The sequence below is a fragment of the Neofelis nebulosa genome, chromosome 8, assembly GCF_028018385.1.
Source record: "Neofelis nebulosa isolate mNeoNeb1 chromosome 8, mNeoNeb1.pri, whole genome shotgun sequence".
In the NCBI taxonomy this organism is placed as follows: Eukaryota; Metazoa; Chordata; class Mammalia; order Carnivora; family Felidae; genus Neofelis; species Neofelis nebulosa.
The window spans coordinates 126,692,077-126,708,381 of record NC_080789.1 but is presented as its reverse complement, the minus strand read 5'-3'; positions in this window follow the sequence as shown (position 1 = coordinate 126,708,381).

The window sequence follows — 16,305 nt, the reverse complement described above, 5'->3', positions numbered from 1 at the left end:
ACATGTTGTTTGCCGGGTGTTATGGAAAATTAAGTTGGGGTATAGTGGAGAGAGAATACAGAGTGGAGAGAAGAGGGTTGCTATTTCCCAGGGGAGTCTGGGAAGTCTTCCCTGATAAAGTGACGATTTGAGCAAAAACTTAAAGGGAACACGAGGGGTAGCAGGAAGCGCAACGGCCCTGAGGCAGAAGAACGGATGGCATTCGCCAGGAAAGGCAAGGCGTCAAGTGTGGCTGGAGCAAAGCAGCAAAGGCAAATGAGAAAGAAGGCGATGGTGGTGGCTGTCGGGGAGAGGGAAGAGATGATGCAGGGCTTCTAGACCCTCGTTAGAATTTTGGACGTACTCTGGGGAACTACTAGGTGTTGAGTGGAGGAATGACATGATTTTACTCGTGTCTTAAAGCTAACTCTGCTGTGTTAAGAGCCGACTAAAGGGAGCCCGGCTCGCCTTGGGGGAAATAGGAGATTCGGCACAACGACGCAGGCAAAAGACCACGGAGACCAGACCCGGCATGGTACTAGCAGCGGAGATGTGAGATGCTTGTGTTCTGGGTATATTTGGAAGGTCAAGCCAACAAACCGTGAGTTATGCGAGGAGGCGATCTATCAGTGATGACTTTAGGTGACAGGGACGGTGCAGTAGATGGGCTGTTCGCTGATATGTAGGACTCCATTAACGTGTATCTTTGGGGGAAACCTAGACTGTGTCGTCTGTATTTTATTTCTGCGTTAGATGGTAAGTTCATATTTATAACTTCTATGCTTCCAAATTCTGAGGATTATTTTTGAGTGTAGAGAGAGGGAGACAGAGGAGGCGAAGCGGCGTCCTCACTGACCGCAGAGAGTCCGACACAGGGCTCGAACTTACAAACCCTGAGATCATGACCTGAGCGGAAACCAAGAGTCGGACTCTTAACTGACCGAGCCACCCAGGCGCCCCTGAAGCTTCTTTCTCAACAACATCTCAGATGTGTCACCCGCCTTCACTTTTCCTGTTGCCTTTCTTCAGTTTAGGCTCTGGGGACTCATGGCTTGCCATAAGGCAGCAACTATTCCTAATCGATCTCCAGCCTTCGATGCTTGGCTCTTCCAGTCTGTCCCATGATGATGAAGAAGCACAGACGGAATTGTCCCCACCGTGTTAAACAATCTCTGATGGCCTTTGACCTGCCTGCTGGACAAAGACCATGTCTCTCCTCTGGGCAAGGATCCACACAGCATGCTTTCTGGGCCACACGTGGCACTGCATGGCCCAGCACATGCCCCTTGCTTCCGTTGTACGTGCTCCTGGTCTTAGATTTATGGGTGTGCACGACCCCCTCTTCCGAACCTGCCCCAGCCCCAAACTTACTGCTAACTGTGCATGTTGGAATATTTCCAATCCTTTTAACATCCACCATTCCAATAGCTTCAAGCTTCAGCCAGTAAGAACTGATCTTTTCCTCTCCTACATATTCACACCCCTTTGGGCGCCTGTTTAGCTCGGTACTGGTGATTTATGTATGTTTCTGTATCTCCTTTTGGATAGTGGCCAACTGTATGAGAATGCAGAATTCATTTTATTAACCACATCTCTACGGTTTTCAGCAAAGTACTGCTCAGAATAGATCTGCGATAAATATTCGGAGTAGGTTTAAATAGCAAATTTCGACTGCAAGGGGAACAGTCTTAATATTAAGAAAAGATTTGCAGAGTTTTCAGTTGGTCCCCACCCACACATACCCGGTACACACAATCATTCTGTAAATGCATTTTCTTTTATAAGATACTATTTATTATCATAGTCTGTTTAGAACAAAACCACCAAAACAATATAAGTATTTTAAAGGTCATATTCAGATTGTCTCAATAAATATAAGCCTCTCTGGAGTAATATTTAGAAAACACTGTAACATAAATTAGATGTTTCGTTCCTCTGAGGCCAAGCGTGTTTTCATTTTTGTGCGCCAATAAAAACATATATTGATTTTTTTTTCTTTACTGGAAAAAAAAAGAGTCTTTAAAACACAGTAGGCAAATAGCCTCCGTGCTGCAGAAAGCCAGATGTCTAAGGGCACTGAGAGAGAGAATTAGTATCGCATCTCATAACTTAAGGATATCTTAAGGGAAAGCTGGTGAAATGTTGTGATTTGGCAACTTGAGGCTAGCCGGTTGCACTCTGCTTCGTAGCAAGAGTGTCCCCAGTGCCCGCTTCACTGCTGCGCAGTAACATTATTGGTACAAATGTCTTTTCTACTAGTTCGCTGTCCCAGAGTCACACTGCCCTCCTGTGTGTTCACGTTATTCGTATATATTTGTCTATATAATGTTTTTACGCTTCTTTATTTTTGGAAGAGTGAGACGGAGCGCAAGTGGAGGAGGGGCAGAGAGAGAGAAGGAGACACAGAGCCCGACGCGGGGCTCAAACCCACGGACCGCGAGATCATGACCTGAGCCAAAGTTGGACACTTAACCGACAGAGCCACCCAGATGGCCCTAAATATATTTTTCTTCACTAGATTATAAATTCCTTGAAAGTGATATTACCTAAAGTGATTGCTGTTTATGAGTGTGTTTTCTGCACTAGACTTTAAGTTCCTGGAGGGCAGGAACTGTCCTTTATTTATATTCCACCAGCGGTCTCCAGAGACCTTGGCACGTAGCATTCACTCAACAGATGTCCAATTCACCTTGTCCCCTGGCTACTATTGTTTGACTAGCTTTCTTTGCTAAAGGACACTACAACCCGTCCCTAATTTCGAAGCTTGGATTACTTGTAGTATAGGTTCCAAGGCGGTACCAGAAAGCCAGAATAATAAGAGTTGAAATAGTCCAGATAGAAGAAGCTTCTCCCGTCTAGCCTCCCTGTGCAGGTGGCTCTGGGCTACTGGCTCCTGTGTGTGGTTGTACAGGATGTATACTGCAGCACTTTGCGGGGCCCTATTCACACTGCCGTCCCTGGGAATGGTGCCCGCAGGGCTGGTGCGAGGTAAGACTGCACGGCTATATTCAGCAGCCCTGAGGCTGGTCAATGGTAGTACAGATCAATGGTCCTTTTTCCTACTGCTCTACTCTTCCTAGGGAGTTCCAAGATGGATTCCAAGATGGATTCCAAGATGGATTGCCACCACATCCACATTCCACGAGCAGCATGCTTACTGGAAGTTGCAGGTGTCACTTTTTCTACTCCCATTCCATGCTAGAACTCAGTCATGCCTAGCTGTGAGGGGGACAGGGACCTGTCTTTATGCTCAGTGCCAAACTGAAACTCAAGGGTTCAATTGCTATACAAGTGGAGAGCAGATCTGGGGGACAATTAGAAGTCTTTATTACAGGGGCGCCTAGGTGGCTCTGTCAGTTAAGCATCCGACTTCGGCTCAGGTCGCGTGATCTCATGGTTTGTGGGTTTGAGCCCCGCATCAGGTTCTGTGCTGACAGCTCAGAGCCTGGAGCCTGCTTCGGGTTCCGTGTCTCCCCCTCTCTCTCTCTGCCCCTCCCCCGCTTGTGCTCTGTCTCTCTCTGTCTCTCAAAAATAAATAAATGAAAAAAAAAATTTTTTAAGAACTCTTCATCACAAACCAGAATGCTACCTTTCATTTTGTCAGTTGCATTTCTATTTCTGCAACCTTTGTAACACCTATCACTTCTCCTTGATTCCTCATAACGACGAACAATTTTTTGGTGCCTAAATTTCTGCAATATTATCTGTGACGGATGACAGTTTTGTTTCTTTCTTTCTCATCCGTACACTTTCCCTGATTCCCCCTTATTCTGCTAGTCAGGACTTCCAGAACAAGGCTGAACTGAAAATGTAATAGTAAACACACTTGTAAGAAGAGAAAAAAAATCACTCGATCATGCCTTACTCTGAGGTCTGGTGTAGGTTCTTTGGAGATACTAGTTATGGGATTAAGGAAATCCCTTTTATTCTCAGCTGGAAGGACAGAGCATCTGTCAGCAAAAGTTTTTAAGAGATTATCTATGGGACCCCCAGCAAGCCTCTTCCTAACCCCCTGAGACTTCTTTGGATGCTTAGGGACTCAGTATTCCCCTGCTTTGGCCCCTCTGTTCAGCAAATTCTTGCTTTCAGCTATTACAGTGTAAAGATGTTTTATCATCATCAGTGATAACAATGTTTTTCTTGCTTCATTCATTCATGTAGTCTGTTGTATTTTTCAAAAAAAATTTTTAGAAGATATATAAGCACCATACATTCAACTGGTAAAGTAGAAATAGACAGCGATGAACTTCATGGAAAATATAGCTAGCGTAAAAGAATCATCGCTAAGGCACAGTTAACATGTAAATTCTTGCAACTCACATCCTGTGGTATTTCTACATATGACCTGCAAACTTTTCTGATATTCTTTATAATAAGTTTTTCATTGATTATAAAAAACAATCCTCACAGGAACTAAAGAGTTCCTAACACTAGGATTTGAAAAAAAAAGGTTTTTTTTGATGCTCTTTACGTACATAGAGGATGCTATACACAAACTCTGAAAGAAATGCAGAAGCCCATTGAGACTGTTGTAGTTTCCCTCAACATGAGCAAAGGGCATTATTCCCAAGCAAACCTCTCTAAACACGACTTTTCAAGCTGCCCAAACAGTCAGAGCTAAGTAGCCTGTGACGACTGCTTCTTTTTTTTTCTTTTTAATTTTCTTTAAGGTTTATTTATTTTTGAGAGAGAATGAGAGAGAGACAGAGTGCGAACGGGGGAGGGGCAGAGGGAGACACAGATTCTGAAACAGGCTCCAGGCTCCCAGCTGTCAGCACAGAGCCCGACGCGGGGCTCGAACTCACAAACCGTGAGATCGTGACCTGAGCCAAAGTCGGATGCTCAGCTGACTGAGCCACCCAGGCGCCCCGAGGATTTTTTATTTTAAATATGAGCTGTGCAGTGGACATTTCAGTTATAATTAATCTCAGTCAAAGGCTTATTTCTGTGACTGGTTAAAGATGAACGTAAATGATTTGTCACTCTCCCTATGGAGAGGTGACTTTATTTCCCCACCCTTGGAGTCTAGTCTGGCCCTGAGTACTGAACCACAAAATGTGTTGTAAATGATTCCGTGCCAGTTCCGGGACTCACCTTTATGAGGACAGCCTCTCCTTCCTTCCTCTGGGGACACAAACTCTCAGAACCCAGCTACCCTGGGGAAGCCAAGCCATAAAGAAAGTCTGTGCGTAGGAAAGTCAGTAGAGGGGCAGCTGGGTGGGTGACTCAGTCAGTTGAGCGCTGACGTGGGCTCAGGTCCTGATCTTGTGATTCATGAGTTCAAGCCCCACATAAGGCTCGCTGCTGCCAGTGCAGAGCCCGCTTCCAATCCTCTGTCCCCCTCTCCTGACTCTCCCCTGCTTGCACTCTCTTAAAGATAAATAAACATTAAGAAAAAAAAAACAAACAAGGAGCCAGTAGAAAGCCCCAGCTCAGCTCCCAGGTGGCAGTCAGCGTCCAACACCAGCCACATGTGTGAGTCACCGGATGTTCTAGCCCATTTGAGTCCCCGGCGGAATGTAGCCTTAACCAGCATCACGTGGGGCAAAAAAAGCCACCCAGCTGAGCCCAGTCAACGCAGAGGATGTGAGAGAGTAGCAGGAAGGTCGCATAAGCCAGTATGTTGTGGTTTTCTCACGCAGTAAAATATATAATCAAAGGACTTCCCACTCACATTTCACTTCACTGCACACAGTCCTGCCTCTGCCACCCCCCACCCCCACCGACCCCCACAGACTCTGTTCTGGTCAAGTTCCTAATGTAACAAATCATTGGGAAACCTCCCAGGCTGCCCCCCATTCCTGCCTTTCTGAAATTCCTGCTGCACTAGCTTAAAGAGGTATCCTTGAAAGAATATGCTGGTAATACTTTCACATGGTTTAAAAACGAGACGGTTTGAAGTTTTCGCCAGTGGGAAGTTTCTTCCCCACACCTGGCCACTTGTGTTGCCACCTCTGTCCCCAACAGATGAAGACCATCCTTATTTTCTTAGCGTTTCTGTATATACAGGCAAATATGTCTCCTCTTCCCACTTTATTTTTTTAAACATTTTTTTATTAAAAATTTTTTTTTCAATGTTTTTATTTACTTTTGAAGGAGAGAGAGACAGAGCATGAGCAGGGGAGGAGCAGACAGAGAGGGAGACATAGAATGTGAAGCAGGCTCCAGGCTCTAAGCTGTCAGCACAGAGCCCGATTCGGGGCTCGAACCCATGAACTGTGAGATCATGACCCCAGCCGAAGTCGGACGCTCAACCGACCGAGCCACCCAGGCGCCCCTCTTCCCACTTTTTTAAACAAAACATGCATTTTATATGCACTATTTCACCTCCTTGTTTCCCCCCCATTCACAATGTATCTTGAGGATTTTTATATGTAAAGAATTTTTAAAATCATATTCCTAAAATAAATAAAGTACAATAAAATCATATTCCTGGGGCACCTGGGTGGCTCAGTCAGTTAAGGGTCCAACTCTTGGTTTCTGCTCAGGTCATGATCCCACGGTTTAGGAGCTCGAGCCCCACATCGGGTTCCTCGATGCTTGTGATTCTCTCTCCCTCTCTCTCTCCCTGCTCCTCCCCACCCACCGGTTGTGTTTTCTCTTTCTGTCAAAACAAGTAAACTTTGAAAAAATAAAATAAAATCATATTGCTTGGGAGTGCCTGGGTTGCTCAGTCAGTTAAACATCCAACTCTGGATCTCAGCTCAGGTCATGATCCCAGGGTTCAAGCCCTGCATTGGGCTCAATGCTGGGCATGAAGCCTACTTAAAATAAACAACAAACAAACAAATAAATAAATACTGGGGTGCCTGGGTGGCTCAGTCGGTTAAACGTCCAACTCTCAGTTTCAGCTCGGGTCATGATCTCACAGCTCATGAGTTTGATCCCCACATCAGGCCCTGTGCTGACGGTGTGGAGCCTGCTTGGGATTCTCTCTCTCTTCCTCTGTCTCTGCCCCTCCCTCACACTCTCACTCTCTCTCTCTCAAAATAAATAAACTTATAAAAAATAAGTAAAATAGTATTTCTTTAAAAAAAAAAAAAAAAACCTTCCACCATATTTCTAGCTCCAGATTAAAATGGTGTTTGTTCCACTCAAGGATTTCTACAAAACCCACAGAAAGCTAAGAAATTTTACACTAGCGGTTCACCTTTCTTCTAGATTCACAAATGGCCAAATCTGCCATTTCTAATTGAGGGCTGCCCCTATAAGAGGAAAAAATAATCCACAGGCGGCTCATAAATGGATTTTTCCTATTTTGCCTTGTAACGTAAGTGCCTAGCAATTTGTTTTTTTGATTGTAATGTAAATAAGTGCCTGGTATTAAGCCTTTGATGGCCGAGGACTCCCATTTCAAAGATCCGTCTCGAATAAACACATGGCCAGCCATACAACTAGACAAGGAGGCTGCCCCAGTGGGGCAGTTCCCTTTTAGAAAGCCCTTGGGTGACCCAGATAGCCGACCACTTGAGGACACCCCGCTTCTCCCTCCCTGCCCTTTAAGCCTTACACTTATGTTTTCAATTCACCCATAAAGAGTGAGTCTGCAAAACCCTAGGCACCCCACCCATGAGCCCAATGAAGGCAGAACCCCAGGTTCATGGTCTCTCTCCATAATCTCACAAGGGTGTGGCCCTTGGACATTCTGTACCCCCTCCAGAACCAGCGTCCCCTGATGGTTGTTGCTGACATGTGTCCTGCAAAGAGCCACAGGTCTGGGTCAGCCACAACATGGGCTGTGATCGGGGAAACGTGTGTGGGGGCTCATCACAAGCATGGGCCCAGATGACTGCCCCAGGCATTTCCGGCCAATGGCATCACTACCGATAGGCTGAGACACAAAACAAATATTTGCAATTTCAGAATGAAAGTAGATTCATGCTCATATTTGAAGAGACACACAGACAAAAGCAGAGTGGAGAACGGGAGCCTAAATGTGCAAATCACCTACCTGTGTGACAAGTGCAAGGCCCTTCCCTTGTCCCCTGACAGCACTGTCTATTCAGGTAACCTTGAAATGAAGTTTCCCTGACACATACCATCCCACTCGGGGCAGAGAACTGGAGGTCGTACTCCATGAGCACTGTTAGAATAATGTGAAATTCATGCAGGTAAGAATAAAATTAGACTCCTATCCTACACCACAACACTCAACATGTCAAATGAAAAGAAAGTTACACCAGCCATAAAATGATAATAAGAGAAAATGTACTTAAGGTTTTGAGGTGTCTAGGTCTTTTCGAACAAAACATAGAGAAAAGACTGGCAAGTTTTGCACTTTATAAACAAAAATAATCATAAGCGCTCAATGGAAAGAAACGTGTATGTTAAAGAATGTAAGCAGATGAAGGGGCACCTGGGTGGCTCAGTCGGTTGAGTGTCCGACTTCAGCTCAGGTCATGATCTCAGAGTTCATGAGTTCGAGCCCAGCATCGGGCTCTGTGCGGACAGTTCAGAGCCTGCTTCGGATTCTGTCTCCCTCTCTCTCTGTTCCTCCCCCGCTCACACTCTGTCTCTCTCTCAAAAATAAATAAAACTTAAAAAAAAAAAAAAAAGATGACTTACGTATGCACTTACACATCAATAAAAATGACTAATAATTCGACAGAATGGGGGGCAAACAATATTCCTGAAAAATTCACATGAAAAATACAAATAATCACTGAACATATGAAAATACATGCGGTTTTAATAATCAGGTGCACATAAATTGGGAAAAAAATTTAAACTGACACTATTTTGTGTAGGAATATGAATGGTACAGGTGCTCCCATGTCTTGCTGTTGGGGACCAAATCGACAACAGCTTTTTTGGAGTACAACTTAACGGCATCAATCAAAATTTAAAACGGGTATTCCCTTTAGCCTAACAATTGACACGTAAGGAGTCTCTTACATATGTGTATCTGCACAAAGGTACAATGTTCTTGGGCCTTACTTAACCTCTCCGAGACTAATCTTTTATTGGCAAAATGTTTATTATAATAGCATGTACCTCCCTTGGTTGTTTTTTTTTTGTTTTTTTTTTTAATGAAGTAAATTAGCCCCTGGCCTGCTACAAAATAAATTTCAATGAATGTTATAATATACTGATGATATTACTATTATCACATTGCCATTTAATTGTGATACGGTTATGTCTGTGTCCTTGTAATTATACACAAGTGCACCTCAATGCAGCAATACATGTTATGGAATAGCACGCACATGTATGTACATAGAACTCTCTAAAGTGTGCGAGCAAAATTCTATAAAACATGTACAGATTACTTCATTTAACAATTACGCATGTGCATGTGTGTGTGTGTGTGTGTGTGTGTGTAAAACAGAAGAGCAAGTGTGTTTTATAAGTCTATGAAGAGGGGCGCCTGGATGGCTCAGTCGGTTAAGCATCTGACTCTTGACTTTCAGCTTAGGTCATGATCTCACGGTTTGTGAGTTCGAGCTCCACGTCAGACTCCACACTGACAGTGTGGAGCCTGATTGGGATTTTCTCTCTCCCTCTCTCTCTGCCTCGCCCCTGCTTGCTCGCTCTCTCTCTCTCTCTCTCTCAAAATAAATAAGTAAACTTAAAAAAAAAAAAAGGCCTATAAAGATACCAAGCTGTTATTAATGCTTGAAGTATTGGAACAAAGGGAAAAAGAACATTTTTTTTACCCTGCATCTGACTGTATTTGAATTTTGACCTTTCTAAACAGCCAATATAAGCTGGCATGGTCTCTCTAAAACCAGTGAGTTTGACTCGTCTAAAACCATAACAACCAGACCATATGACTTCAATTCTAACCAATTTGGTCATCTAGTTTTTCAGATTAGAAATGACAGAAGATAGGGGCACCTGGGTGGCTCCGTCAGTTGGGCATCTGACTTTGGCTCAGGTCATGATCTCATGGTTCGTGGGTTTGAGCCCCACATCAGACTCTATACTGACAGCTCAGAGCCTGAAGCCTGCTTTGGATTCTCTCTCCCTCTCTCTTTGCCCCTCCCCTGCTCACACTCTCTCTCTCTCAAAAACAAACATTAAAAAAAGTTTAAAAAAGAAATGACAGAAGATAATTTAAAATCTAGATTTTGCACACCATTTAGGACGATAGAGGTTTACATCTCATTTTTCTAAATGGGGACTTAAGATGAGCTTAAGTTTTTTGGAAAACCATCTTACTGCTAACAATGGCAGATCAATGAGGCATTTCTGAATAAAATTATGTCATATTCTGGTTAAGGAACTCTTCATTTGACAAACCTATAAAACTTTTATATACTTAATGCCATATGTACAAATTATTAATAATACACTGACATAATGGAATTCTCTAAAAGGATCTCTTGTTGTAAAGATGGTCACATACCCTCAGTCCTGGGACTGCTGTCAGTGGACTGCCAAAGGGGGACCAGGCTGGCTGGAAAATACCTCACCACAGATCCTTCCTTAGCGTAAATAGTCACTATCAAAAGATATGCCCATCAGGATACCACATGTATCCTAAAAGAGATCAATTTATAGGTAACTTCTTTCCACCATTCTACCAAATGAAATGATGTCCTTCTATGTCTAATCAAGATAAGAACAATAAATCATTAAATATCAGCCATCCTTCAAATCAATATAGAAAGAAAAAATATGGGAAAAGAAAATGTTACCAAGACAATTCTTTATAAATTATATTAAATTCTACCCGAGAAACAAGTGGGTTTGGTACAATGGCAGAATTTCACCTGACACAATATCATTGTTATAAAACCATTAAAAGCAGGTGCACCTGGGTGGCTCAGTTGGTTAAGCATCCAATTCTCGATTTCAGGCTCAGGTCATGATCTCACGGTTTATAGAATCGAGACCCATGTCGCGCTCTGCACGCTGAGCCCCCTTGGGATTCTCTCTCCCCCTCTCTCTGCTCCCCCGCCCTCAAAATAAATAAACATTCTTAAAAAGTATAAAAAAATAATCTGTTTAAAATAAATAAAACTATTAAAAGCAAACTGTCACTAGCATCAATATTTACTGAGTGTTTATATTTGAGAAAGTCTGTGCTACAGTTATAAATGTTCTCTCGTTTGCAACTCAGACAACCTTTTACCCTCTTTACAAAGGACTCTGAAGCCAAAGAAAATTGGGTATTTTTCCTCCAAATCTACCACAGGTCTTATGCCCATGCCTCATTCTCGACCATTCCACAAGCCACCAATCCACCACCAAATGTGGCTGATGAGAGAGAATTTCAAAATACCTGTCATCAGAATCTAATAATGATATCCTAAGGTATCGTCATAATTTTTTTATTTTGTATTTGTCAAGAAGTAAGTCCATGTGCTCTTTTTAGCCCCTACAGAAATATTTACAGCTTGAAAAGTTAATTCACTTCCTTTACGAGACTAGAATTGCCGCTCAAACAACTCAGCCTTCATTCTACGAAACTTTAGAATAAATGTGGTAATTTCTTCTTTCAAAGTTTACTCAACAACAACAACAAATCTCAACAGAAATTCAAGGAGTGTTTACAACACACATATGCAGTGTACTTCACAGAAAATATTTTTGAAATATTTTCAAAAATTATGTGAGGGGTGCCTGGCTGACTCAGTCAGTTAAGTGTCCAACTCTTGAGTTCGGCTCGGGTCATGATCTCATGATTTGTGGGTCTGAGCCCCGCATTAGGCTCTGGGATGTCAGCGTGGAACCTGCTTCGGACTCTCTCTTGCTCTCTCTGCCTTTCCCCTGTGCTCTCTCTCCCAAAAATAAATAAACTTAAAAAAAAAAAAGACTATGTGAATGAATTTACATAAAACAGATAACTCCTCACCATAATAAATTAGGAATTTTCCAGGACCCACACTTCTTCAGAACTATGAACATGGCCAACCTATAAAATAACTAACATTCTCACAAAATAATTTTTAAAAGTCTTTTTGCTATCTATAGTCACACTTAACATTTGGTACCTATCATGTTGTTAGTTTATACTACTTACCACAGACAATAGCACCTCTTCTACCAAAAAAAAAAACAAAACAAAAAAGTATTCCTGAAATCCTGAACCTTCTGATATTTTAATTTTCATGAAAAGATGTAATACACTTTTAATGCTACAAAATAAGCCTCTATATAAATTATGTTGATTTTAATATTGAAATAAAAGAGTAACTCCAGATTTGGGTGAAAATGCTTATGCATACAAGTTACAAATAAAGTTGGAGCTTTGAAAAGGAATATTTGACGCTCAAAAATCTACATTCTGCCAGCTAAAAACTGATTAAAAGTCTTTTTTTTCCCCTTTTTGAGTACACTTACTGTAAATTAATCTTTCCATTTCTTCAGTTCTTAAGATTCATTTCTGTTGGAAGGGTTCTAATGAAATTCAGTTAAAATTTAACTCAATAAAAACCAGCTTCAGAGCATATTAATTTAGCTACAAACCTATTTTAGTCAAGTGACGATTGAATTACAAATCATCCCGGCAAATTATAATTACTTGCTGTCATGCGCATATTTCTTAAAAAACAGGGGCATATACATTTTTTCACAATCTTGAATACATTCCTCTCTGGTGTGTACGTGTGTGTCTGATTTACAACAGAGACTAGAAGTTCTGTTCGATTAACGATACCATCAAACTAAAGTCTTTTAACATAGTTTCTAACTGTAATGATGTCCACTTAATTCGGATCATTAAATTCAGCACAACAAAAAAAAAAACCCTATTACTCTGGATGTTACTTGTCTTATGTTCTATACTACACCTCGGCGAGTGGACGGGTGAACTGTATGGCTGTAAAATAATAGTGTTTAAAAAAATACATGGAGAATGTCTTACTTCTTCATACTATGTTGCGACAGGGTCCCCTCCCTGAGGAGAAAACAAAAAACACCTCAAGACAACCTGGCTATAGAGCACAAGACAACATCCCTCACGACCTTGTACCATGAGACCACTTCATCAGACTGCATGTTTGTATACTACCATATATGGGAGACAAAGGAGTTAAAAATATATAAAAAACTACGCCACGCGGCGTTCAGGGCTCAGTTCTTCGGGTACGAGCCCAGCTGAGCGGTGCCGGTACGAATAAAGTTGCTTCCTGGAAAGAAAAGCCTCGGTGTCGTGACTTTGTGCCAGAATCCTGCTACAATGTTAAGTTCAAGTTTTCCATGTGTATGAACTCAAACTATGGTGTTCATTTTGATTAGAGACAATACGGAATGATGTAGGAATGTTGGCTTTTTCAGTGATATTAAGTACACTGAAAAGGGCATTTGTAAGAAATCTTCTTCCTCCACCCCCCGATATGTCCCTACCGTAGTGTTTGTCAAAGGGGGTACAGCAATGAAACTGCCTGCCCCAAAGCTGCTCAGCATCTTGCTGAAAATGCAGACTTTCTCAGCCCCGCAGCCACTGATGTAACATCTCTATGGGAGGGACTCTGGGATCTCAGTCGGCTCTTCTAAAAGCTGTGGTCTGACGACCATTTCTCTTCAGCCATTATCCTCAGAGTAAAACCACAAAGCATTAAGTGGATTTAAGAATAATTTTTAATTTTCAAACTGTACAGATTGCTTTTTAAAATATAGGGGTAAGACACTACCATAAATAAAGAAGTAAAATTAGTTTTTACAACCACCTCAGTCTTGTGTTATTTATCATTTTAGTATAGCAGAATAACACGGTAAGAGTATGTCATAGTATACAACAGAATGCTGTGGTTAAGAACTTTTAAGCAAAACCAAAGTATATTAATTAGTCACCGAGATTTATAGTCTAGAGACATAGAAGTCAATAGGAAGGTGAGTTAATAATATGCCTGGAAATTGCATGTGTAAAAAGAATTTAGTACTTTTTAAGTACTTAAAAAGACATCAATCTTCATGTATCACAGCACAAGCATCTTAATTGGGTAAAAAAGAAAAAAAAAAATCCCAGTGCCTGATTTCAAAGACAAAACTCCAAAGAACTAGACCAAAAAGGGCTTCTATTACTAAAATGCCTACATTATAAAACAAAAACCCTAACACATCCAAGTTACTATCACCAGTAAATGGAACAAATCAATATTCCTGCTGAAGCATACATAAATTGAATGTAATCATGAGGAAACATCAAACCCAAATTGAGAGACTTTCTGCAAAGTTAGCCCCCTGTACTGCTGAAAAAGTCAAAGTCATGAAGCATGAAGAAAAATCAGGGAGCCACTCTAGACCGGAAGAGGGGACAGGTAACACCCGAACCAGGACGGCATCTTGACCCAGAGCACGTATGTGTTCCAAAGACCCTGCTGGGGAGATTTGCGTGAGGTCTGTAGTCTAGAGAAAGGTACTCTATCAACGTGGAATTTCCTGATTTGGGTCACTGCACTGCGGCAATGTAAGGGGATGCCCTTGTTCTTAAGTAATCACAAGTTCATGTTTCCAACTTACTCTCAAATGGCTCACAAAATAGTATGGAGAGAAACAGAGAAAGTGAGAGAGAGAGAATGCTAACAGCAAATGGGGCAAAGTGTTAGAAGTGGGGAATTCAAACAAAGACGTTCTAGCATTCCTGCGACTTTCCCGTTAAGTTTTAAATTATTTCAAAATAAAAAGTGATAAAAATATTTTTTAAAGCTATTATAAGAACACTAAAAAAACTAAAACTTTTGGGACATATTTTTAAGCTTCATATCTAGAGGTACTACTTATGTCTATTTAAGTTGTTTTGTAAATCTAAAAATATAAACAAACCAAATCTTCACTTCCATTCAATGCCTTCCTTCATCCTACAAATTACAGAACTGTGTTGTTCTTTTTTCTTCTATCAATTATATGTACGTCCCAGATCACTATATAGGTTAGTGGAAAAAAGTTCTGCGTTTTGCACGTTGATTTGAAAAATAATTCAAATGTTGATTTTTATGGTTATTTTTTTTCCCTAATAGTTCTTTCCTTCCTTTCCTTGTGCCTTAATGATTTCTTTTATCAGTTTCATATCTGTAATTGATTTGGGGTCTATTTGAAAGTAGCTTTAAACCAGAATGTTACCTGTTTAGTGGCGTAGATACACTTACACACACGTAAGCAACAAAACCCCCTGCCACATCAGCTCTCCAATACACGGTATTTTGTGATTATTTTGCAATGTGATTTCCTAACCGACCTAACAATTGTGTCAGAGGTCCTACTGCGTAGGGTGGAGAGGGGGATGATAGGAAAAAGATGCCAATTCCCTACAGCAGCACTTGATGCACATTTGCCACAAAATAAATATGTGTGTGGGACAGGTTAGTGCATGAATCCACATCACCTGCCATGTATCGTCAGAAACCAGGAGACCATGGCATACGAAACAGATGCTTACAAATCCAAAGGTGTGGAAATAATGCTTCTGAGAATCTAGAGATGTCAAGTAATATAAGCTTTTGGTGAAAATGACTTTCTTGTGTTTATTTTGTCATGCTTCTAAATATTAAGTTATAACAGGGATGTTGTCGTATTAATATCAAATTAAGGCCATGAAAAGTAAAAGGAAAAAAAAAGACTTGTACACACTGTATATATTGTGTATTAATCCTTCAAGCTATGAAAAATTTAAAACAATCAGATTTTTATGGAGTGTCACCAAATATAACTGAAAACTTGTTAGTATCAAAAAGTCTTGATGTATGCTTTCCAAATGCCAAAATCTTCAGGACCAAATGGAACCTCTGTTTGATTCACGTCCTGGTTCGTCTACTGCAAAAGGAAAGTTAGGATGACTTCGGGAGAACTCTAAAATACGCAGGCACAGGAAATAAGTGCAAAGGAATTTCAAATACCCCCCCTTTAAGATCCAAATATCATTTAACCCCTTCAGTTTCTACACAAGGGACAGTTTAGAATTAGTTGAATATAGAAGATACAGAAGATAAACTAAATCTAAAGTGTAGGGATAATATGCTAACATAGGTCAGTAGATGATTGTTTGAGGCATTTTCATTTTTATTAAAGTTAATCACAATTTCTACTTCAGGATATTCCACAACTAAAGGAAAAAGAGCTATTACAGCTGCTTGAAGGGGGTACAAGTTGAATTGACACAAGTTTTAGGAATAGGATTTAAAATATTTTGAGCAGGACAAGCATCTAACAGGATCAATATTTACTTGACCTTCTTATACTATGGTACCAAAGGGAAAAACTCCCTGAAAATTTCTTCCATATAAAAACTCAAGACAAAAACAGATCAAGCAGTGTAAAAAGCAGAATGAACATTTGCATTTTGAGAATTAGTAGCCTAATACACAGAATACACTGTGCTCGTTGAAACATTCAGCTGCAGAGAAATATTAAAGTGTAATGTAATAAAGGAAATAGCACCTT